This window comes from Stegostoma tigrinum, unplaced genomic scaffold (assembly GCF_030684315.1).
Source record: "Stegostoma tigrinum isolate sSteTig4 unplaced genomic scaffold, sSteTig4.hap1 scaffold_68, whole genome shotgun sequence".
Classification (NCBI taxonomy): Eukaryota; Metazoa; Chordata; class Chondrichthyes; order Orectolobiformes; family Stegostomatidae; genus Stegostoma; species Stegostoma tigrinum.
In genome coordinates this window covers 942,133-965,782 of record NW_026728622.1, presented here as the reverse complement: position 1 = coordinate 965,782, position 23,650 = coordinate 942,133, and the positions used below count along the sequence as shown (strand labels likewise).

General features: G+C 57.8%; 1 long non-coding RNA gene across 1 annotated transcript in view; it reads left to right on the top strand.

The window, feature by feature from the left end:
• LOC132209153 (uncharacterized) overlaps positions 1–23,650 on the top strand; it is a 1,475,533-nt gene that overhangs the window by 528,243 nt on the left and 923,640 nt on the right. The gene's annotated exons all lie outside the window — the stretch shown is intronic.

The window sequence follows — 23,650 nt, the reverse complement described above, 5'->3', positions numbered from 1 at the left end:
CAGCCCTGACCCGGTGACAGGGACTGGCCCCCACAGCTCTGACCCGCTCACTGCCGCTTGCCCCCCGCAGTCCTGTCCCGCTGACAGGGACCTGCCCCTTGCAGTCCTGTCCCGCTGACAGGGACTTGCACCCGCTGCCCTGACCCGCTCTCTGCGACTGGCCCCCCGCAGCCCTGACCCGCTCACTGCGACTTGCCCCCCCCAGCCCTGACCCGCTCACTGCGACTTGCCCCCCGCAGCCCTAACCCGCTCACTGCGACTTGCCCCTCGCAGCCCTGACCCGCTCAGCAGGCCTGCCCTCGCAGCCCTGACCCGCTCGCTGCGACTTGACCCCGTCACTGCGACTTGCCCCTTGCAGTCCTGTCCCGCTGACAGGGACTTGCCCCCCGCAGCCCTGACCCGCTCACTGCGACAAGCCCCCCGCAGCCCTGACCCGCTCAGGGGGACCGGCCCCCCGCAGCCCTGACCCGCTCAGGGGGACCGGTCCCCCGCAGCCCTGACCCGCTGATAGGGGCTGGCCCCCGCAGCCCTCAGCAGCTCACAGGGACTGGCCCCCCGCAGACCTGACCCGCTCACTGCAACTGGCCCCCCGCAGCCCTGACCCGCTCACTACGACTTGCCCCCCGCAGTCCTGTTCCGCTGACAGGGACTTGCCCCCGCAGCCCTGACCCACTCACCGGGACTGACCCCCGCATCCCTGACCCGCTTACCGGGACTGGCCCCCCGCAGCCCTGACACCCTCACTGCGACTTGACCCCCGCAGTCCTGTCCCGCTGACAGGGACTTGCCCCTGCAGCCCTGCCCCGCTTACTGCGACTTTCCCCCCGCAGCCCTGACCCGCTGACTGCGACTTGCACCCCGCAGCCCTGACCCCTCACTGCGACTTGCCCCCCACAGACCTGACCCGCTCAGGGGGACTGGCCCCCGCAGCCCTGACCCGCTCACTGCGACTTGCCCCCCGCAGCCCTGACCCGCTCACAGGGACTGGCCCGCGCAGCTGTGACCCGCTCACAGGGACTGGCCCCCGCAGCCCTAACCCGCTCACAGGGACTGGCCCCCCGCAGTCCTGTTCCGCTGACAGGGACTTGCCCCCGCAGCCCTGACCCATTCACTGCGAGTTGCCCCCGCAGCCCTGACCCGCTCACAGGGACTGACCCCCGCATCCCTGACCCGCTCACTGCGACTTGCCCCTCGCAGCCCTGACCCGCTCACAGGGATTGTCCCTCCTCAGCCCTGACCCGGTGACAGGGACTGGCCCCCACAGCCCTGACCCGCTCACTGCCGCTTGCCCCCCGCAGTCCTGTCCCGCTGACAGGGACCTGCCCCTTGCAGTCCTCTCCCGCTGACAGGGACTTGCCCCCCGCAGCCCTGACCCGCTCACTGCGACTTGTCCCCCGCAGCCCTGACCCGCTCACTGCGACACTGCCCCCCCCTGCCCTGACCCGCTCGCAGGGACTGGCCGCCGCAGCCCTGACTCGCTCACAGGTACTGACCCCCCGCAGCCCTGACCCGCTCAATGCTACCCAGCCTCCCGCAGCCCTGACCCGCTCACTGCGACTTGCCCCCTGCGGTCCTGTCCTGCTGACAGGGACTGGTACCCGCAGCCCTGACCCGCTCAGAGGGACTGGACCCCCGCAGCCCTGACCCGCTCACTGCGACTGGCCCCCCGCACCCCTGACCCGCTCACTGCGACTTGCCCCCCACAGCCCTGACCCGCGCACTTCGACTTGCCCCCCGCAGAGCTGACCCGCTCACTGCGACACTGCCCTCCTCAGCCCTGACCCGCTCACTGCGACTTGCCCCACGCAGCCCTGACCCGCTCACACGGACTGGCCCACGCAGCCCTGACCCGCTCACAGGGACTGGCCCCCCGCAGCCCTGACCCGCTCACGGGGACCGGCCCCCCTGCAGTCCTGTCCCGCTGACATGGACATGCCCCCGCAGCCCTGACCCGCTCACTGCGACTTGCCCTCCGCAGTCCTGACCTGCTCACTGCGACTTGCCCCCCGCAGCCCTGACCCGCTCAGTGCGACACTGCCCCCCGCAGCCCTGACCCGCTCACAGGGACTGGCCCCCCGCAGCCCTGACCCGCTCACTGCGACTTGCCCCCCGCAGCCCTGACCCGCTCACAGGGACTGGCCCACCGCAGCTCTGACCCGCTGACAGGGACTGGCCCCCGCAGCCCTGACCTGCTCACAGGGACTGGCCCCCCGCAGTCCTGACCCGCTCACTGCGACTTGCCCCCCGCTGTCCTGACCCGCTCACTGCGACATGCCCCCCGCAGCCCTGACCCGCTGACTGCGACTTGCCCCAGGCAGGCCTGACCCGCTCACAGGGACTGGCCCGCCGCAGCCCTGACCCGCTTACATGGACTGGCCCCCACAGCCCTGACCCGCTGACTGCGACACTGCCCCCCGCAGCCCTGACCCGCTCACAGGGACTGGCCCCCCGCAGCCCTGACCCGCTCACTGCGACTTGCCCCCCGCAGCCCTGACCCGCTCACAGGGACTGGCCCACCGCAGCTCTGACCCGCTGACAGGGACTGGCCCCCGCAGCCCTGACCTGCTCACAGGGACTGGCCCCCCGCAGTCCTGACCCGCTCACTGCGACTTGCCCCCCGCTGTCCTGACCCGCTCACTGCGACATGCCCCCCGCAGCCCTGACCCGCTGACTGCGACTTGCCCCAGGCAGGCCTGACCCGCTCACAGGGACTGGCCCGCCGCAGCCCTGACCCGCTTACATGGACTGGCCCCCACAGCCCTGACCCGCTGACTGCGACACTGCCCCCCGCAGCCTTGACCCGCTCAGGGGGACCGGCCCCCCGCAGCCCTGACCCGCTCAGGGGGACCGGTCCCCCGCAGCCCTGACCCGCTCACAGGGACTGGCCCCCGCAGCCCTGACCTGCTCACTGGGACTGGCCCCCCGCAGCCCTGACCCGCTCACTGCGACTTGCCCCCCGCAGCCCTGACCCGCTCACTGCGAATTGCCCCCCGCAGCCCTGACCCGCTCACTGCGACTTGCCCCCCCGCAGCCCTGACTCGCTCACAGGGACTGGCCCCCACAGCCCTGACCCGTTCACAGGGGCTCTCCCCCCCGCAGCCCTGACCCGCTCACTGCGACTTGCCCCCCGCACACCTGACATGCTCACTGCGACTTGCCCCCCGCAGACCTGACCCTCTCACTGCGACTTGCCCCCCGCAGTCCTGACCCGCTGTCTGCGACTTGCCCCCTGCAGTCCTGTCCCGCTGACAGGGACTTGCCCCCAACAGTTCTGTCCCGCTGACAGGGACTCGCCCCCGCAGACCTGACCCGCTCACTGCGTCTGGCCCCCCGCAGCCCTGACCCACTCACTGCGACACTACCCCCCGCAGCCCTGACCTGCTCACTGCGACTTGCCCCCCGCAGCCCTGACCCGCTCACTGCGACTTGCCCCCCGCAGCCCTGACCCGCTCACAGGGACTGGCCCACGCAGCCCTGACCCGCTCACAGGGACTGACCCCGAGCAGCCCTGACCCGCTCACAGGGACTGACCCCGAGCAGCCCTGACCCGCTCACTGCGACTTGCCCCCCGCAGCCCTGACCCGCTCACAGGGACTGGCCCCCGCAGCCCTGACCCGCTGACAGGGACTGTCCCCCGCAGCCCTGACCAGCTCACAGGGTCTGCCCCCCACAGCCCTGACCCACTCACTGCCACTGGCCCCCCGCAACCCTGTCCCACTTAGTGCGACTTGCCCCCCGCAGCCCTGACCCGCACACTGCGACACTGCCCCCGCAGCCCTGACCCGCTCACTGCGACACTGCCCCTTGCACCCCTGACCCGCTCACTGCGACTTGCCCCCCACACCCCTGACCCGCTGACAGGGACTCGCCCCCGCAGACCTGACCCGCTCACTGCGTCTGGCCCCCCGCAGCCCTGACCCACTCACTGCGACACTACCCCCCGCAGCCCTGACCTGCTCACTGCGACTTGCCCCCCGCAGCCCTGACCCGCTCACTGCGACTTGCCCCCCGCAGCCCTGACCCGCTCACAGGGACTGGCCCACGCAGCCCTGACCCGCTCACAGGGACTGACCCCGAGCAGCCCTGACCCGCTCACAGGGACTGACCCCGAGCAGCCCTGACCCGCTCACAGGGACTGACCCCGAGCAGCCCTGACCCGCTCACTGCGACTTGCCCCCCGCAGCCCTGACCCGCTCACAGGGACTGGCCCCAGCAGCCCTGACCCGCTGACAGGGACTGTCCCCCGCAGCCCTGACCAGCTCACAGGGTCTGCCCCCCACAGCCCTGACCCACTCACTGCCACTGGCCCCCCGCAACCCTGTCCCACTTAGTGCGACTTGCCCCCCGCAGCCCTGACCCGCACACTGCGACACTGCCCCCGCAGCCCTGACCCGCTCACTGCGACACTGCCCCTTGCACCCCTGACCCGCTCACTGCGACTTGCCCCCCACACCCCTGACCCGCTGACAGGGACTTGTCCCCGCAGCCCTGACCCGCTCACTGCGACTGGCCCCCCGCTGATCGAAGTCATTGAAATGGAGATGCCAGGCCAGATGATGATTTGTACCTACATGATGGGCGAGTGGTCAGGCCCCAGACTCCAGCTTAGGGTTGATGAACTGGAATCTCAGTTTTTACCAATCAACAAATCATGTGGGGCAGAGTTACCAGGGAATGCTGTGCTTCAGGAGGCAGTCACACACCTTAGATTAACTAGCTGAAACTCGGTCAGTGCCCAATGACAAAGATCAGGGCAGGTGGAAGGATCCAGGATGTAGTGCAGAAGGAACCTTGGCCTTTGATCTTATCTAACAGGTTTGAGATTCTTTCTTCGTGTGTGGATGAGAGTGCAGGGTAGAGGGAAGATGAGTAAACTGACTGTAGCACTGTGGTACAGAGGGGACATTCAGGAGGGGATAAAAAGTGAAATGTAGTTATAATCAGAGGTAGTATAGTTAGGAGAATGAACACTGTTCGTTGTGACCAGGATCGGGAGTCTCGAAAGTAGTGTTGCCTGCCTGGTGCCCAGGTTCAGGATATTCCATCTCGGCTACAAAGGAACTTGAAGTGGGAGGAGTAGAAATCCAGCTATCGTGGTCCACACAGGTACCATTGATATGGAAGAAAGAGGAAAGAGGTTCTGCTGAGGGATTATGAGCACCGAGGTGCTGAGGTGAGAAAGCAGAACCAGAATGGTAATAATCTCTGGATTATTATCTGAGCAATTTGGCACGGTGTGAACATAATTATAGATGTACATTGTTCAAATGGTGGCATGGCAGAAATGTGTTTGAATTCATGGGACATTGGCATCGGTACTGGGAAGGAGGGAGTCGTTCTGGTGTTATAGGCTCGACGAGAATCATATTGGGACAAGTATCCTCGCAAAATACAGAGCTAGGTCTGGGGCTAGGGCGTAAAAATAAAAAGTGTGGAGTGGGTGAGCACAGTTGCATGGAAAATTGTGGAAAGAGTTAGAAGCTGGTAAGTGCTCAGCAAAGTTTCCAGAGCAAGTAATAGGACAAAAAGTATGGAAATGGTCAGGAGTCTCACTTCAGCTGCAGCAGATAAGAAGGGTGGCTGTAAATGCCAGACTGAAGATCTTGTATTGAATTGCAGGGAGTGTATGAAACAAAGTGAATGAGTTTGTGGTGCAGATTGAAATTGACAGATACATCACTCTGGGTATCACAGAGAGGTGGTTGTTAGGGGATAAGTGTTGGGAACGAAATATCCAATGATTCATGTCCGATAGAAAGAACAGGCAAATGGACAGAGATAACAAAGTGTGGAACTGGATGAGCACAGCAGGCCAAGCAGCATCTCAGGAGCGTAAAAGCTGACGTTTTGTCACGCAGCATCAGAGGCTGAGGAAAGTTGAGGTTTTGGGTCAGGACCTTTCCTGAGAAATGGAGGGTGGAAGGGAGCTCAGAAACAAATAGCGTGGAGGCGGAGGAGGTGCTGGGGAAGGTAGGTTGGATGGTAATAAGTGAGTACTATCCAGATTGGAACAGATTTTCCCCAGGGGGTATTGAGTACGAATTCCAAATCACTCTCAAAATCTTAGTGACTGTTAACGTTGATGTTTTTTGTCTGTGTGTTTCAGTAATTGCATGACAGTTGAATGGTTCGTTGAGAGTGAGGAACCTATGGACTCTCACACACCAAGATGGAATTTAGTTCGAAGAGTGACTTCAAAATAGTTGCTTGCTTTTAAAATCTTGACCGTTTTTGCTGTCCAGTTGAGTGAATTTGGCTTCATACTGCTTCAATAGGAATTAGTGTTTAATAGGAACATATTTGTGAAACTTACAGTTCCGCAAGTTTTAGCATAAACTGGTGCAGCCTTTCGGTGCTTGCAAAAAGGCTCACTTGTCCGTTAATACCGAAGGAAAATTCGAATTTAAAAGTAAGTTCACCCGGTGTCAGGGAATTAAATGTTAATGTTGACTCGAATATAATTTTTAAAAAAGTCATATATTTGTGTAACACTGAACTCAAATTAAAATTTCGATTTGCTGGTTTTACGTTGGATTAATTTTAAATGAGGGTGAAGATCACTTTAAATCCAGCATATTTGTTAAGAAAAGAAATAGCATGTCAAATAAAATTAACTGCATGACTCTTCATAGCCCTATATGTAGAATTTCATTCCGAACTATGAGACAGTTGTGACCCCATACTACCTCAGTGCTCATGGCAAGAGCAAGACTCCTGTTTGACGTGCTGTGCACTGCATGGAATGGCGGCAACATCAGATTCATTGATGCTTGAGAATCAAAAGAATATGACGATAAGATTTAAAATCAAAATCTCATTGAACACTTCAAGGAACGTATTACAGGAAGAGGGGGAAAGCATGTATGACTAATAGAAGGTGGTGGTGCAGATCAAATAGACCTGTGTGCTAAAACTTAACACAAATTTCACATTGAATGGAACAGTTTAAACAGGCTGGAGGAAGCAGACATGCCAGCCCAAACTTTTTGAATTTGAGCATTCTGTTCGTAAACATCAGCAAAATTGTGGGAAACATGTTTATTCTTTCTCTTTTATTGCACAGAACCATACGATGAGACTGTTTTGATGAGGAATTGAAAGATTATGTGTCCCATCCATTTGACTCACAGTTTGGTACCATAGGTTGGTACGATCTTCGTTGGAGAAGGAAAAGGGATGTTCCAGATACAGAAAATCGTCAAACCATTTACGACAAAGTCCGTTTCTGGTTAGTATTAATTAATACAGTTAACATTTTTAGCTCGACATGATTGCACAATGGAGTCAATAAGAAAATTCCATCTGATATTCCACATAAATTTTAAGTGGATATTAAAGCAGCTCATTTCTTTTTCACACTGTCTGCTGCTTTTAAGAATGGTTGTCTTATTGTCAAAACGTTTAGCTTTGATTCCATGGCTGCTTCCATTAGCTCACATTGAAACACATGTTTCTTCAGCCAAAAATGCACGTTTACTCGGTGTAGCTTGACTAACCTTCCCCTGTGGTCGTTCCCCTGAAATCCCCTGCGGTCGCTCCCCTGAAAAACAACTATACCATTTTGGATACTGTTCCGGGGGACGAGTTGGCAGTGGGTATGCAGTAGGGTGCAGGTCTCTGGCACAGAGTCTGTCCCTCTTGCATAGAAGGGAAGCGGGGATAGGAAGAGAGTGATAGTCATTGGGGACTCAATAGTTAGAGGGACTGATAGAAGATTTGCCGGGAACGAAAGAGACTCACGATTGGTGTGTTGCCTACCAGGTGCCAGGGTCTGTGATGTCTCGGATCATGTGTTTAGGGTCCTGAGGGGAGAGGTTGACCAGCCCCAAGTCGTGGGACACGTAGGCACCAACGACATAGGTAGAAAGAGGGATAGGGATGTCAGGCAGGATTTCAGGGAGCGAGGGTGGAAGTTGAGAGCGAGAACAAACAGAGTGGTCGTCACTAGTTTGTCACCGTACCACGTGATAGCGAGGCAAAGAACAGGGAGAGATTTCAGCTGAAGACGTGGCTGCAGGGATGGTGCAGGTGGGAGGGCTTCAGGTACATGGACAATTGGGGTTCATTCTGGGGAAGGTGGGACCTGTACAAACAGGACGATATCCACTTGAACCAGAGGGGCACTAATATCCTGGGTGGGAAATTGGCCAGTGCCATTCGGTTGGATTTAAACGAGCTCAGAAGGGGGATGGGAAACTGAGGTGTAGTCCCAGTACACAGGAGGATGAGCGTAGGGAGGACATGGTCAGGACCTCACTGTCACAGAAGTGTGCTGGCAGACAGCAAGCTGGATTGAAGTGTGACGACTTTAATGCCGGGAGTATCTGGAATAATGTAGGTGAGCTTGCAGCTTGGATAGGTACCACGGACTTCGATGTTGTGGCCATTTCGGAGACATGGATAGAGCAGGGTCAGGAATGGATGTTGCAGGTTCTCGGGTTTAGATCTTTCATTAAGGTCTGGGAAGGTGGTAAAAGAGGGGGAGGTGTGGCTTTGTTGGTCAAGGACAGTATAACGGCGGCTGAAAGAACCTTTGAGGACTCGTCTACTGAGGCGGTATGGGCTGATGTTGCCAAGGAACGTTTGTCGACTGAGTCAGTGTGGGTGGAAGTTCGGAACAACAAGGCAGCAGTCACCTCACTGGGGGTTTTCTACAGACCCCAAATAGCAGTTGGGAGATCGAAGAACTCATTGGCCGGCAGATTGTTGGAAAGTGCAAACGTAGCAGGGTTGTTGTTCAGGGTGACTTCAACTTTCCCAATATAGATTGAAACCTCCTCAGTGCAGATGGTTTGGATGGAGCCGTTTTTGTCAGGTGTGTTCAGGAGGGTTTCCTGACTTAGTTTGTGGACAGGCCGACAAGGGGGGAGGCCATTTTGGATTTGGTGCTCGGCGATGAGCCAGGACAGGTGTCAGATCTCGTGGTGGGAGAACACTTTGGCGACAGTGACTGCAAGAGCCTCACATTTACCATAGCCATGGAAAGGGAAAGGAGCAGTTACCAGGGGAAGATATTTCACTGGGGTCAAGGAAATTATGATACTATCAGACAGGAGTTGGGAAGTACAGATTGGGAGCAATTGTTCCACAGAAAGGGCGCGGCAGACATGTGGAGGCTGTTCAAGGAGCAGTTGTTGCGAGTGATGTATAAATTTGTTCCTCTGAGACAGGTAAGAAAGGGTAAGATTAAGGAGCCTTGGATGACGGGTACAGAGGTGCTTCTTGTCAAAAAGAAAAGGCAGCGTACGTAAGGTGGAGGAAGTGAGGGTCTAGCACAGCTTTAGAGTATTACAGGCCTGCTGGGAAGGAGCTCAAAAGATATTGCCTGTACAATTGTGATCTGTTACAACCTTTGCGTCCACGCTTGCTCATTCAATGGTGTCAAGATGCCAGCAGTGAGTGTACCTTCTCCATCCCCGAATGCTGTCAGCTCACATAAGACATAGTCCTTACTTAAAATCTTCTGATCAACCAAAGTTCATTGTAATGGACATTTTAGTTATCTGTCATGTAACGAAAACTGATTCTGACTGGCATGACCTGCAGTGCAAATGAATATCATCTGCGAAACGAGATTCCTTATGGGCTTGCAGCCGCTACAAATAATTGCTTTTCAAAGACGTTGCATACATACATTTTTTTCTCCTATTACCTTAGATTATTTTTTTGTTTATGCATGTTGTGTGGGTTTCCAGTCAGGCCCATAAACACAGGTTGATGCAGTCACTGTTACAACAGGGTATTGAAGGAGAATTTGTGATCTTTGGAGTTTCATTCCAGTGTATGAAGGAGTGCATCATCAAGCCACTTCAGAGCACTACTGGCGACGAATTGTTGCAAGTTTTCAAGTGTTACCGATGGTCACATAAAATATGGCCTTTTTGTTGTTGCGCTATTCATCTTAACTGCACCATATCTAGTATTTCGGCTTGGAAACTATTTCAAGTTTTTTGATTGACTTATTCAAAATCATTTCTGATTGTTGTCATGATATCTACAATATGTTATTTTGATTGGAAATAGAGGATTGGATCTGTCTTAATGGAAATAATGTATGCGCTTATAAAACCCCTTCTGGGCAAGGTAGTTGCTCACTGGTTAGAGCTGCTCATGCACTGGAGAGCCAGTTGAGATTCCAGTCTTGGGTAACTATCTGTGTGGAATTGACACGTCCTCCCCGCGTCTGCGAGAGGCTTCTGCCAGGTGCTGCAGTTTCCTCCCATTGTTCAAAGATGTGCAGGTCCTTATATGTGATTTGTGAAGCATTTCTTAAATGTTTCAATCCTGCCAGCATCCAGTGCCTTGGACAAAATAACTGGAGATGAATAAAAGATACTGTGCCTTTTGACACCATTTCCTGCTGGATTTTCATCTATCCTGCTTTATATCAGTGACAACTTCCATGACCTCTTTTGATGCTATGTCTGAATTGACAGTCTAGTTCCAAATATTTGTTGTGCAGTATTTCAAGGTCTCTGTTACAGCATACCCATGAATGTCCACTTCAAAAGATACTTCCATATCATAGAATCACTCCAGTGTGGAAACAAGCCCCTTTTGACCCAAGAAGTCCACAGCCACCCTCAAAAGAGCATCTCACCCTGACTCATCTCCCGACCCTTTCCTCAGTAACCCTACATTTCCCATGACTAACACACCTAATCTGCACATCCCTAAACACAATGGGCAAGTTTGGCATGGCCCATACACCTAGCCTGCACATCTTTGGACTGTGGGAGGAAACCAGAGCACCCAGCAGGAACCCATGCAGGCATGGGCAGAATGTACAAACTCCGCACAGAAGATCGCCCAACGGTGGGATCGAACCTGGGTCCCTGGCGCTGTGAGTCAGCAGTGCTAACCACTGAGCCACCGTGCTGCCCTTGGAGTTAGACAGAGCTTGCTTGTTCCTGGGTGGCCTCAAACTGCCAACCTCCACTTCGTGGCAAAAGTGCTGACCAACTGCACTCATCTTCACTGGCTTTTGCTTTGTATCATTGAATTCAATTCTTCAAACTCTATGATAAATATTTAAATTTCCATTGATATGTGAGTGTTGTTTTTAGTACGCAGTATTGGTTTATTATGTTTCATTGGTACATAATGAATATTGTATGTATATGCAAATGGGCAAGTTGGTAACGATGCAGTCCACAGACCTGGAGGATAATAACACTGTCCTTCAATCGCCCACAATGCCCTCTGCAAATTGGTAGAAAACAAAAATTTCTATAAAATTCATCTCCTCCCGTCAGTCGATCAAAATTAATTCAGGATTTTGTACAGACCAATAACCGTAAGATTACACGAGCCTAAACAAAACTACTGGCTCATATTAGTTCAGTAAAGTGAAAGGGCAACAATAGAGGCAGTAGGAACTGCAGATGTTGGAGAATCTGAGATAAGAAGGTGTAAAGCTGGATGAACACAGCAGGCCAAGCAGTATCATCCGGCTCTACACCTTGTTATCTCAGATTCTCCAGCGCCAATTTTCTGAAGTCGGGTCTCGTCCCGAAACATCAGCTTTCTTGCTTCTCTGATGCTGCTTGGCCTGCTGTGTTCATCCAGCTCTCCACCTTGGGCAACAATAGAGTATGCTTTAAGTCACTAGATATGTTACGTGGGTTTGTCTTCCTTAGGGTGGAGTTAGTGGAACCGAAAAAGATGTCTCCCTCACAGTGTTTGTGACAAAAGAATTGCATCGTTCCTTGGCGGCCTTTCAACAGAATATTCAGAGATTTCCCGAGTGGGAAGAATGTAACTTCTTTTACTTCTCTTTGTCTCACTTTTTCCAACAATTGGAAAATAGATTTTAGAAATAACGTCGAGCTGATGAAGTGTGAAAAGAAAAATAATTCCAAGCAGTGGTGGGAGTTGGTCAGTGAGGTGGGAAGAGTGGATAGGTGGGAGAGAAGGCGGACAGGTCATGGAGGCGGGGATGAGGGGAGGAACTAGTCTTGGGATGAGGCTGGCGGGTGGGGAGATTTTGAGGGTGGCCAAGTCCATATTGAGGCTTTTGAGTTGGAAGCTCCCGAGGCAGAATATGAGGTGCTGCTCCTCCAGTTTCTGGGTGGTTTGGTTGTGACACTGGAAGAGGCCCAGGATGGACATGTCATTCAGGGAGTGGGAGGGGGAGTTGAAGTGATGCAATGATTTGGATATGAAAATAGAAGGTGTGTTTAATAAGTTTCCCAATGATTGAAGGTGTAGTAGCCAGCCAAGAAGGTCACCTCAGAATACAATGGGACATTGACAAGGGCCAATAAACTGAGGAATGGCAGATGGTGTTGAGGTTAGCTAAATGTGAGGTGCTACATTTTGGAAAGGCAAATCAGGGCAGCACGTTTACACTGAAGGTTGTGGGGAGTGTTGCTTAATAAAGAGACGCTGGAATGCAGTTTCGTAGTTCCATCAAAGTACAGCCACTGGTAGAAAGGATATGAAGGAGATATTTGGTGTGCTCGCCTTTATTCGTCAGTGCATTGAGTATAGGAGTTGGGAGATCACTTAGCAGCCATGTAGGACGTTGGTTCGGCTGCTTTTGGAATACTGCAATCGATTTTGGTCTCCTTGCGAGAGGAAGGATGTCGGCGCAACATTGAGGGCCGAAGGCCTGTTGTGCGCTGTATTGTTGTCTGTTGTAAACTTGAAAGGTTCAGAGAAGACTTACAAGGATGTTACCAGCATCGGAGGTTGGAGGTATACCGTGGGCTTGAACAGGCAGCTATTTCTTGGAACTTTGGAGTTCAGGGCTGACCATATCGAAGTTTATACAATTACGAGGGACGTGGATAGAGCAAACAGCCAAGATCTTTTCCCCGGGTTGCTGGAATCCAAAACTGGAGGGAATAGGTTAAAAATGAGAGAGGGAAGATTTAAAATGGACCGGATTTTTTTCATAGTGGTGCAGGTATGGAATGAGCTGCCAGAGGAAGTGGTGGAGGCTTGTACGTTTAAAAGGCATGTGGATGGGTATATGAATAAGACGGGTTGAGAGGAATATGGGCCAAATGCTGGCAAATGGGACTAAATTAATTTAGGATATCTGGTCAACATAGACAAATTGGGCCAAAGGATCTGTTTCCCGACTGTACATCTCTCTGATTCTAAGTGTCTTTTTTCTGAACCACATGGCCCATAATTAGAAAAACTTGAATCAGGATTTGGGAATGTGACAATTCTAATTGGATCTGTTTGATGAAATTAACTCTGTAGGTAATGGTGGTTGAATTATGATTTATCAAATTTGAGTTTATTGCAGCATCTTATAGAATAGAGGAGACACATGTCATCAAAATTGAAAATCAAAACTTGGTAAAATTTTGCATTGGAAATACATGACCAGCCATTGGAGGAGATTCATGACCATTGCATTCAAGTGAGAACAACAAATGCGATTCAGTGACTCAGTGAAACGGGATGTAGTGACTCAGTGAAATGGGATGCAGTGGCTTGTGGAGATGGGATGCAGTGACTTATGGAAATGGGATGCACTGACTGAGGGAAATGGGATGCAGTGACTGAGGGAAAGGAGATTCACTGACTGTGGGAAATGGGATGCAGTGACTCTTGGTACTGGGATGCAGTGACTGAGGGTAATGGGATGCAGTGACTGAGGGTAATGGGATGCAGTGACTGAGGGTAATGGGATGCAGTGACTGAGGGTCATGGGATGCAGTGACTGAGGGTAATGAGATGCAGTGACTGCAGGAAAGGAGATGCAGTGACTGCGAGAAAGGAGATGCACTGACTGAGGGAAAGGAGATGCAGTGACTGAGTGAGATGGGATGCAGTGACTGAGTGGAATGGGATGCAGTGATTGAAGGAAATGGGGGCAGTGACCGATGGAAATGGGATGCAGTGATTGAGGGAAATGGGATGCAGTGACTGTGGGAAATGGGATGCAGTGGCTGATGGAAAGGAGATGTAGTGACTGAGTGAACTGGGATTCAGTGACTGAGCGAAATGGGATGCAGTGACTGCGGGAAATGGGATGCAGTGACTGAGGGAAATGGGATGCAGTGACTGAGGGTAATGGGTTGCAGTGACTGAGGGTAATGGGATGCAGTGACTGAGGGTAATGGGATGCAGTGACTGAGGGTAATGGGATGCAGTGACTGATGGTAATGGGATGCAGTGACTGAGTGAAATGAGCTGCAGTGACTGAGTGAAATGGGATGCAGTGACTGTGAACTGGGACGCAGTGTCTGTTTGAAATGGGATCCTGCGACTGAAGTTAATGGGAAGCAGTGACTGAGTGAACTGGGATGCAGTGACTGAGTGAACTGGGATGCAGTGACTGATGGAAATGGGATGCAGTGACTGATGGAAATGGGATGCAGTGACTGAGGGAAATGAGATGCAGTGACTGAGTGAAATGGGAGGCAGTGGCTGAGTGAAATGGGACGCAGTCACTGAGTGAAATGGGACGCAGTCACTGAGTGAAATGGGACGCCGTGACTGTGTGAAATGGGATGCCGTGACTGAGTGAAATGGGATGCAGTGGCTGAGTGAAATGGGATGCAGTGACTGACTGAAATGGGATGCAGTGACTGACTGGAATGGGATGCAGTGACTGACTGAAATGGGTGCAGTGACAGAGTGAAATGGGATGCAGTGAGTGAGTGAAATGGGAAGCAGTGACCAGGGAAATGGAATGCGGTGACTGTGGGGAATAGGGTGCGGTGACTGACGGAAACGGATGCTCTGTCTCAGCTGAATAGTGTTCACTGTCTCCATTAAATGGGCTGCAGTGACTGAGGGAAAGGACATGCAGTGAATGTGGGAAATTGGATGCAGTGACTGAGGGAAATGGGAGGGAGTGACTGACTGAAATGGGAGGGAGTGACTGACTGAAATGGGAGGGAGTGACTGACTGAAATGGGAGAGAGTGACTGAGTGAAATGGGAGGCAGTGACTGAGTGAATTGGGATGCTGTGACTGAGGGTAATGTAATGCAGTGACTGAGTGAAATGCGATGCAGTTAATGGCAAAAGGAGATGCAGTGACTGAGTCAAGTGGGAGGCAGTGACTGTGTGAAGTGGGAGGCAGTGACTGCGTGAAGTGGGAGGCAGTGACTGATGGAAATGGGATACTGTGACTGATGGAAATGGGATACTGTGACTGAGGGTAATGTGATGCAGTGACTGTGGGTAAGGGGATGCAGTTAATGGCAAAAGGAGATGCAGTGACTGTGTGAAGTGGGAGGCAGTGACTGCGTGAAGTGGGAGGCAGTAACTGCGTGAAGTGGGAGGCAGTGACTGAGTGAAATGGGACGCAGTGACTGAGTGAAATGGGACGCAGTGACTGAGTGAAATGGGAAGCAGTGAGTGAGGGTCATGGGATGCAGTGAGCGAGGGTCATGGGATGCAATGACTGAAGGAAATGGGATGTGGTGACTGAGGGAAATGGAATGCAGTGATTGTGGGGAATAGGGTGCGGTGACTGAGGGAAATGGATGCACGATCCCAGTTGAATAGGATTCAATGTTTCCGTTAAATAGGATGTCGTGACTGAGTCAAATGGGATGCTGTGACTCAGTTAAATGGGATGCAGTGACTGAGTGAATATGATCAAGTGGCTGAGTGAAATGGGATGCAGTGACTGAGTGAAATGGGATGCAGTGACTCAGTGAAATGGGATGCAGTGGCTGAGTGAAATGGGATGCAGTGGCTGAGTGAAATGGGATGCAGTGGCTGAGGAAAATGAGATGCAGTGACTGAGGGAAAAGAGATGCAGTGACTGAGGGAAAAGAGATGCAGTGACTGAGGGTAATGGGATGCACTGTCTCAGTTCAATGAGATTCACTGTCTCAGTTAAATGGGACGCAGTGACTGAGGGAAATGTGATGCCGTGACTGTGGGGAATAGGGTGCGGTGACTGTTGGAAATGGATTCACTGTCTCACTTGGATTGGATTCACTGTCTCTGTTAAATGGGAAACAGTGACTGAGTGAAATGGGAGGCAGTGACTGAGTGAAATGGGAGGCAGTGACTGATTGAAATGGGATGCAGTGACTGAGGGAAATGAGATGCAGTGACTGTGGGGACATGGGATGCAGTGACTGGGGTAATGGGTTGCAGTGGCTGAGTGAAATGTGATGCAGTGGCTGAGTAAAATGGGATGCAGTGGCTGAGTGAATTGGGATGCAGTGACTGAGGGAAAGGAAATGCAGTGAACGTGGGAAATGTGATGCAGTGACTGAGTGACATAGGATGCAGTGACTGACGAAAGGAGATGCAGTGACTATGGGATATGGGATGCAGTGACTGCGTGAAATGGGATGCAGTGACTGACTGAAATGGGAGGGAGTGACTGAGTGAAATGGGAGGGAGTGACTGAGTGAAATGGGAGGGAGTGACTGAGTGAAATGGGAGGCAGTGACTGAGTGAAATGGGAGGCAGTGACTGAGTGAAGTGGGAGGCAGTGACTGAGGAAATTGCAGGCAGTGACTGAGTGAAATGGGATGCCGTGACTGAGTGAAATGGGACGCAGTGACTGAGGGTAATGGGACGCACTGACGGAGTGAAATGGGACGCAGTGCCTGAGCGAAATGCGATGCGGTGAGTGAGGGAAAGGAGATGCAGTGAATGTGGAAAATGGGAGGCAGTGACTGAGGAAATGGGTTGCAGTACCTGACGGAAATTGAATGCAGCGTCAGTGAGAAACGGGATACAGTGACTGAGGGAAATGGGACGCAGTGACTGAGTGAAATGGGACGCAGTGACTGAGTGAAATAGGATGCAGTGACTGAGTGTAATGTGATGCCAAAACTGTGGGGAATAGGGTGCGGTGACTGATGGAAATGGATTCACTGTCGCAGTTGAATAGGATTCACTGTCTCCATGAAATGGGATGCAGTGACTGAGGGAAATGGGAAGCAGTGACTGAGAGAAAAGGGATGCAGTGACTGAGAGAAAAGGGATGCAGTGACTGAGTGAAATGGGATGCAGTGACTGAGTGAAATGGGATGCAGTGACTGAGTGAAATGGGATGCAGTGACTGTGGGGAATAGGGTGTGGTGACTGATGGAAGTGGATTCCCTGCCTGACTTGGACAGGTGTCACTGTCTCCTGCTCCGAGGGACTGGCCCCCGCAGCCCTGACCCGCTCAGAGGGCCTGGCCCCCGCCGCCCTGACCCGCTCAGAGGGACTGGCCCCCGCAGCCCTGACCCGCTCAGAGGGACTGGCCCCCGCAGCCAGATCCGCTCAGAGGGACTAGCCCCCGCAGCCCTGACCCGCTCACTGCGACTTGCCCCCTGCAGTCCTGACCCGCTCACTGCGACTTGCCCCCTGCAGTCCTGACCCGCTCACTGCAACTTGCCCCCCGCAGACCTGACCCACTGACAGGGACTTCCCCCTTGCAGTCCTGTCCCGCTGACAGGGACTTGCCCCCGCAGACCTGACCCGCTCACTGCAACACTGCCCCCCGCAGCCCTGACCCGCTCACGCGGACTGGCTGCCCGCAGCCCTGACCGGCTCACTGCGACTTGCCCCCCGCAGCCCTGACCCGCTCACTGCAACTTGCCCCCCGCAGCCCTGACCCGCTCACTGCGACTTGCCCCCCGCAGCCCTGACCCGCTCACAGGGACTGGCCCCCCGCAGCCCTGACCCGCTCACAGGGACTGGTCCCCGCAGCCCAGACCCGCTCACAGGGACTGGCCCCCAGCAGCCCTGACCCACTCACTGCGACTTGCCCCCCCGCAGTCCTGACCTGCTCACTGCAACTTGCCCCCCACAGCCCTGACCCGCTCACTGCGACTTGCCCCCCACAGTCCTGACCCGCTCACAGGGACGAGCCCCCGCAGACCTGACCCGCTCACTGCGACTTGCCCCCCGCAGACCTGACCCATTTCACTGCGACTTGCCGCCCGCAGCCCTGACCCGCTCACTGCGACTTGCCCCCCGCAGACCTGACCCGCTCACTGCGACTGGCCCCCCGCAGACCTGACCCGCTCACTGCGACTGGTCCCCCGCAGCACTGACCCCCTCAGAAGGACTGTCCCCTGCAGTCCCGACCCGCTCACTGCAACTTGCCCCCCGCAGCCCTGACCCGCTCACAGGGACTGGCCCCCGCAGCTGTGACCCACTAACAGGGACTGGCCCCTGCAGCCCTGACCCGCTCACAGGGACTGGCCCGCTGCACCCCTGACCCGCTCACAGGGACGAGCCCCCGCAGACCTGACCCGCTCACTGCGACTTGCCCCCCGCAGACCTGACCCATTTCACTGCCACTTGCCGCCCGCAGCCCTGACCCGCTCACTGCGACTTGCCCCCAGCAGCCATGACCCGCTCACTGCGACTTGCCCCCCGCAGCCCTAACCCGGTGAAAGGGACTGGCCCCCGCAGCTCTGACCAGCTCACAGGGACTGGCCCCCACAGCCCTGACCCGCCTACTGCGACTGGCCCCCCGCAGCCCTGACCCGCTAACTGCGACTGGCCCCCCCGCAGCCCTGACCCGCTCACTGCGACTCGCTCCCGGCAGCCCTGATCCGCTCACGGGGCCTTGCCCCCCGCAGCCCTGACCCGCTCACTGCGACACTGCCACTCGTAGCCCTGACCTGCTCACTGCGACTTGCCCCCCGCAGCCCTGACCCGCTGACAGGGACCTGCCCCCGCAGCCCTGACCGCATCACTGCGACACTGCCCCCCGCAGCCCTAACCCGGTGAAAGGGACTGGCCCCCGCAGCTCTGACCAGCTCACAGGGACTGGCCCCCACAGCCCTGACCCGCCTACTGCGACTGGCCCTCCCGCAGCCCTGACCAACTCACTGCGACTTGCCCCCCAGAGCCCTGACCAGCTCACTACGACACTGCCCCCTGCAGCCCTGACCCGCTCACTGCGACACTGCCACTCGCAGCCCTGACCTGCTCACTGCGACTTGCCCCCCGCAGCCGTGACCCGCTGACAGGGACTTGCCCCCGCAGCCCTAACCCGGTGAAAGGGACTGGCCCCCGCAGCTCTGACCAGCTCACAGGGACTGGCCCCCACAGCCCTGACCCGCCTTCTGCGACTGGCCCTCCCGCAGCCCTGACCAACTCACTGCGACTTGCCCCCCAGAGCCCTGACCAGCTCACTACGACACTGCCCCCTGCAGCCCTGACCCGCTCACTGCGACTTGCCCCCCGCAGTCCTGTCCCGCTGACAGGGACTTGGCACCGCAGCCCTGACCCGCTCACTGCGACTTGCACCCCGCAGCCCTGACCCGCTGACGGGGACTTGCCGCCCGCAGTCCTGTCCCACTGACAGGGACTTGCCCCTGCAGCCCTGACCCGCTCACTGCGACACTGCACCGGGCAGCCCTGACCCCCTCACTGCGACTTGCCCCCCGCAGTCCTGTCCCACTGACAGGGACTTGCCCCTGCAGCCCTGACCCGCTCACTGCGACACTGCACCCCGCAGCCCTGACCCCCTCACTGCGACTTGCCCCCCGCAGTCCTGTCCCACTGACAGGGACTTGCCCCTGCAGCCCTGTCCTGCTCACTGCGACTTTCCCCCCGCAGCCCTGACCCGCTCACTGCGACTTTCACCCCGCAGCCCTGACCCGCTGACTGCGACTTGCTCCCCGCAGCCCTGACCCGCTCACAGGAACTGGCCCGCCGCAGCCCTGACCCGCTCACAGGGACTCTCAGCCGCAGCCCTGACTCGCTCACAGGGACTGGCCCCCGCAGCCCTGAACCGCTCACTGCGACCTGCCCCGCTGCAGTCCTGTCCCGCTGACGGGGACCTGCCCCCCTGCAGTCCTGTCCCGCTGACAGGGACATGCCCTCGAAGCCCTGACCCGCTCACCGGGACTGGCCCCCGCATCCCTGACCTGCTCTCAGGGACTGGCCCCCGCAGCCGTGACCTGCTCACAGTGACTGGCTCCCGCAGCCATGACCTGCTCACAGGGACTGGCCCCCGCAGCCCTGACCCGCTCACTGCGACTTGCACCCTGCAGCCCTGACCCGCTCATGGGGAATTGCCCCCGCAGTCCTGTCCCGCTCACATTGACTTGCCCCCGCAGCCCTGACCCGCTCACTGCGACTGGCCCCCGCAGCCCTGACCCGCTCACTGCGACTGGCCCCCGCAGCCCTGACCCGCTCACTGCGACTTGCACCCTGCAGCCCTGACCCGCTCATGGGGAATTGCCCCCGCAGTCCTGTCCCGCTCACATTGACTTGCCCCCGCAGCCCTGACCCGCTCACTGCGACTGGCCCCCGCAGCCCTGACCCGCTCACTGCGACTGGCCCCCGCAGCCCTGACCCGCTCACTGCGACTTGACCCCCGCAGTCCTGTCCCGCTGACTGGGACTTGCCCCCGCAGCCCTGACCCGCTCAGGGGGACCGGCCCCCCGCAGCACTGACCCGCTTACGGGGACCGGCCCCCCAAGCCCTGACCCGCTCACTGCGACTTGCCCCCGACAGCCCTGACCCGCTCACTGCGACTTGCCCCTCACAGCCCTGAACCGCTGACAGTGACTTGCCCCCCGCAGCCCTGACCCGCTCACAGGGACTGGCCCCCACAGCCCTGACCCGCCTACTGCGACTGGCCCTCCGCAGCCCTGACCCACTCACTGCGATTGCCCCCCAGAGCCCTGACCAGCTCACTACGACACTGCCCCCCGCAGCTCTGACCCGCTCACTGCGACTTGCCCCCCGCAGACCTGTCCCGCTGACAGGGACATGCCCCCGCAGCCCTGACCCGCTCAGAGGGCCTGCCCCCGCAGCCCTGACCCGCTCGCAGGGATTGGCCCCCCGCAGCCCTGACCCGCTCACAGGGACTGGCCCCCACAGCCCTGACACGCTCGCAGGGATTGGCCCCCCGCAGTCCTGTCCCGCTGACAGGGACTTGCCCCCGCAGCCCTGACCTGCTCACTGCGTCTTGCCCCCTGCAGCCCTGACCCGCTCACAGTGACTTGCCCCCCGCAGACCTGACCCGCTCACTGCAACTTGCCCCCCGCAGTCCTGTCCCGCTGACAGGGTCCTGCCCCTTGCAGTCCTGTCCCACTGACAGGGACTTGCCCTCGCAGCCCTGACCCGCTCACAGGGACTTGCCCCCGCAGCCCTGACCCGCTCACAGGGACTGGCCCCCACAGCCCTGACACGCTCACAGGGGCTCGCCCCCACATCCCTGACCCGCTCACAGGGGCTGGCCCCCTGCAGTCCTGACCCGCTCACAGGGACTGGACCCGCAGCCCCGACCCGCTCACAGGCACTGGCCCCCACTGCCCCGACCCGCTCACAGGCACTGGCCCCCGCAGCCCTGACCCGCTCACAGGGACTGGCCCCCCGCGGCCATGACCCGCTCACAGGGACTGGCCCCCGCAGCCCTATTCTGCTCACAGCGATTTGCCCCCTGCAGTCCTTTCACGCTCACAGGGCCTGGCCCTCGCAGCCCTGACCCGCTCACAGCGATTTGCCCCCGCAGCCCTGACCCGCTCACACGGACTGGCCCCCGCAGCCCTGACCCGCTCACAGGGATAGGGCCCTGCCGCCCTGACCCGCTCACGGCGATTTTCCCCCTGCAGTCCTGTCCCGCTGTCATGGACTGTCCCCCTGCAGTCCTGACCCGCTCACAGGTACTGGCCCCCACTGCCCTGATCCGCTCACAGCGATTTACCCCGCAGTCCTGTCCCGCTGACAGGGACTTGCCCTCGCAGCCCTGACCCGCTCCCAGGGACTTTCCCCCGCAGCCCTGACCCACTCACAGGGACTTGCCCGCGCCGCCCTGACCCCCGCTCACAGGGACTGGCGCCCGCAGCCCTGACCCGCTCACAGGGCCTTGCCCCCGCTGCCCTGACCCGCTCACACGGTCTGGCCCCAGCAGCCCTCTCCCGCTCACAGGGACTGGCCCCGCAGCCCTGCCCCGCTCACAGCGGCTGGCCCCCGCAGCCCTGACCCGCTCACAGGGCCTGACCCCGCAGCCCTGACCCGCTCCCACGGACTGGCCCCAGCAGCCCTCTCCCGCTGACAGGGACTGGCCCCGCAGCCCTGCCCCGCTCACAGCGGCTGGCCCTCGCAGCCATGACCCGCTCACAGCGATTTGCCCCCGCAGCCCTGACCCGCTCACAGGGCCAGGCCCCCGCAGCCCTGACCCGCTCACACGGTCTGGCCCCAGCAGCCCTCTCCCGCTCACAGGGACTGGCCCCGCAGCCCTGCCCCGCTCACAGCGGCTGGCCCCCGCAGCCCTGACCCGCTCACAGGGCCTGGCCTCCGCAGCCCTGACCCGCTCATACGGACTGGCGCCAGCAGCCCTCTCCCGCTCACAGGGATTGGGGCCTGCAGCCCTGACCCGCTCACAGCGATTTGCCCCCTGCAGTCCTGTCCCGCTGACAGGGACTGTCCCCCTGCAGTCCTGACCCACTCACAGGGACTGGTCCCCGCAGCCCTGACCCGCTCACAGGGGCTGGCCCCCTGCAGTCCTGACCCGCTCACAGGGACTGGACCCGCAGCCCCGACCCGCTCACAGGCACTGGCCCCCACAGCCCCGACCCGCTCACAGGCACTGGCCCCCGCAGCCCTGACCCGCTCACATGGACTGGCCCCCGCAGCCCTATTCCGCTCACAGCGATTTGCCCCCTGCAGTCCTTTCGCGCTCTCAGGGACTGGTCCCCGCAGCCCTGATCCGCTCACAGGGACTCGCCCCCACATCCCTGACCCGCTCAGAGGAACTGGACCCGCAGCCCCGACCCGCTCACAGGCACTGGCCCCCGCAGCCATGACCTGCTCACAGGCACTGTCCCCCGCAGCCCTCTCCCGGTCACAGCGATTTTCCCCCGCACCCCTGACCCCCTCACAGTTCCTGGCCCCCGCAGCCCTGACCCGCTCACAGGGACTGGCCCCCGCAGCCCTCTCCCGCTCACAGGGACTGGTCCCCTGCAGTCCGACCCGCTCACATGAACTGGCCCCCGCAGCCCTGACCCGCACACAGGGACTGGGTCCTGCAGCCCTGACCCGCTCACAGCGATTTGCCCCCTGCAGTCCTGACCCGCTCACAGGGACTGGCCCCCACAGCCCTGATCCGCTCACAGCGATTTACCCCGCAATCCTGTCCCGCTGACAGGGACTTGCCCTCGCAGCCCTGACCCGCTCACAGGGGCTCGCCCCCACATCCCTGACCCGCTCACAGGGGCTGGCCCCCTGCAGCCCTGACCCGCTCAGAGGAACTGGCCCCCGCAGCCCCGACCCGCTCACAGGCACTGGCCCCCACAGCCATGACCTGCTCACAGGCACTGTCCCCCGCAGCCCTCTCCCGGTCACAGCGATTTTCCCCCACACCCCTGACCCCCTCACAGTTACTGGCCCCCGCAGCCCTGACCCGCTCACAGGCTCTGGCCCCCGCAGCCCTGACCCGCACACAGGGACTGGCCGCCGCAGCCCTGACCCGCTCAAAGGGACTGACCCCGCAGCCCTGACCCGCGCACGGGGACTTGCCCCCCGCAGCCCTGTTCCGCTCACAGCGATTTGCCCACTGCAGTCCTTTCGCGCTCACAGGGACTGGCCCACGCAGCCCAGACCCGCTCACAGCAACTTGCCCCCCGCCGCCCTGTCCCGCTGACAGCGACTTGCCCCCCGCCGCCCTGTCCCGCTGACAGCGACTTGCCGCTGCAGCCCTGATCCGCTCACAGGGACTGGCCCCCGCATTCCTGTCGTTCTCACAGCAGCTGGCC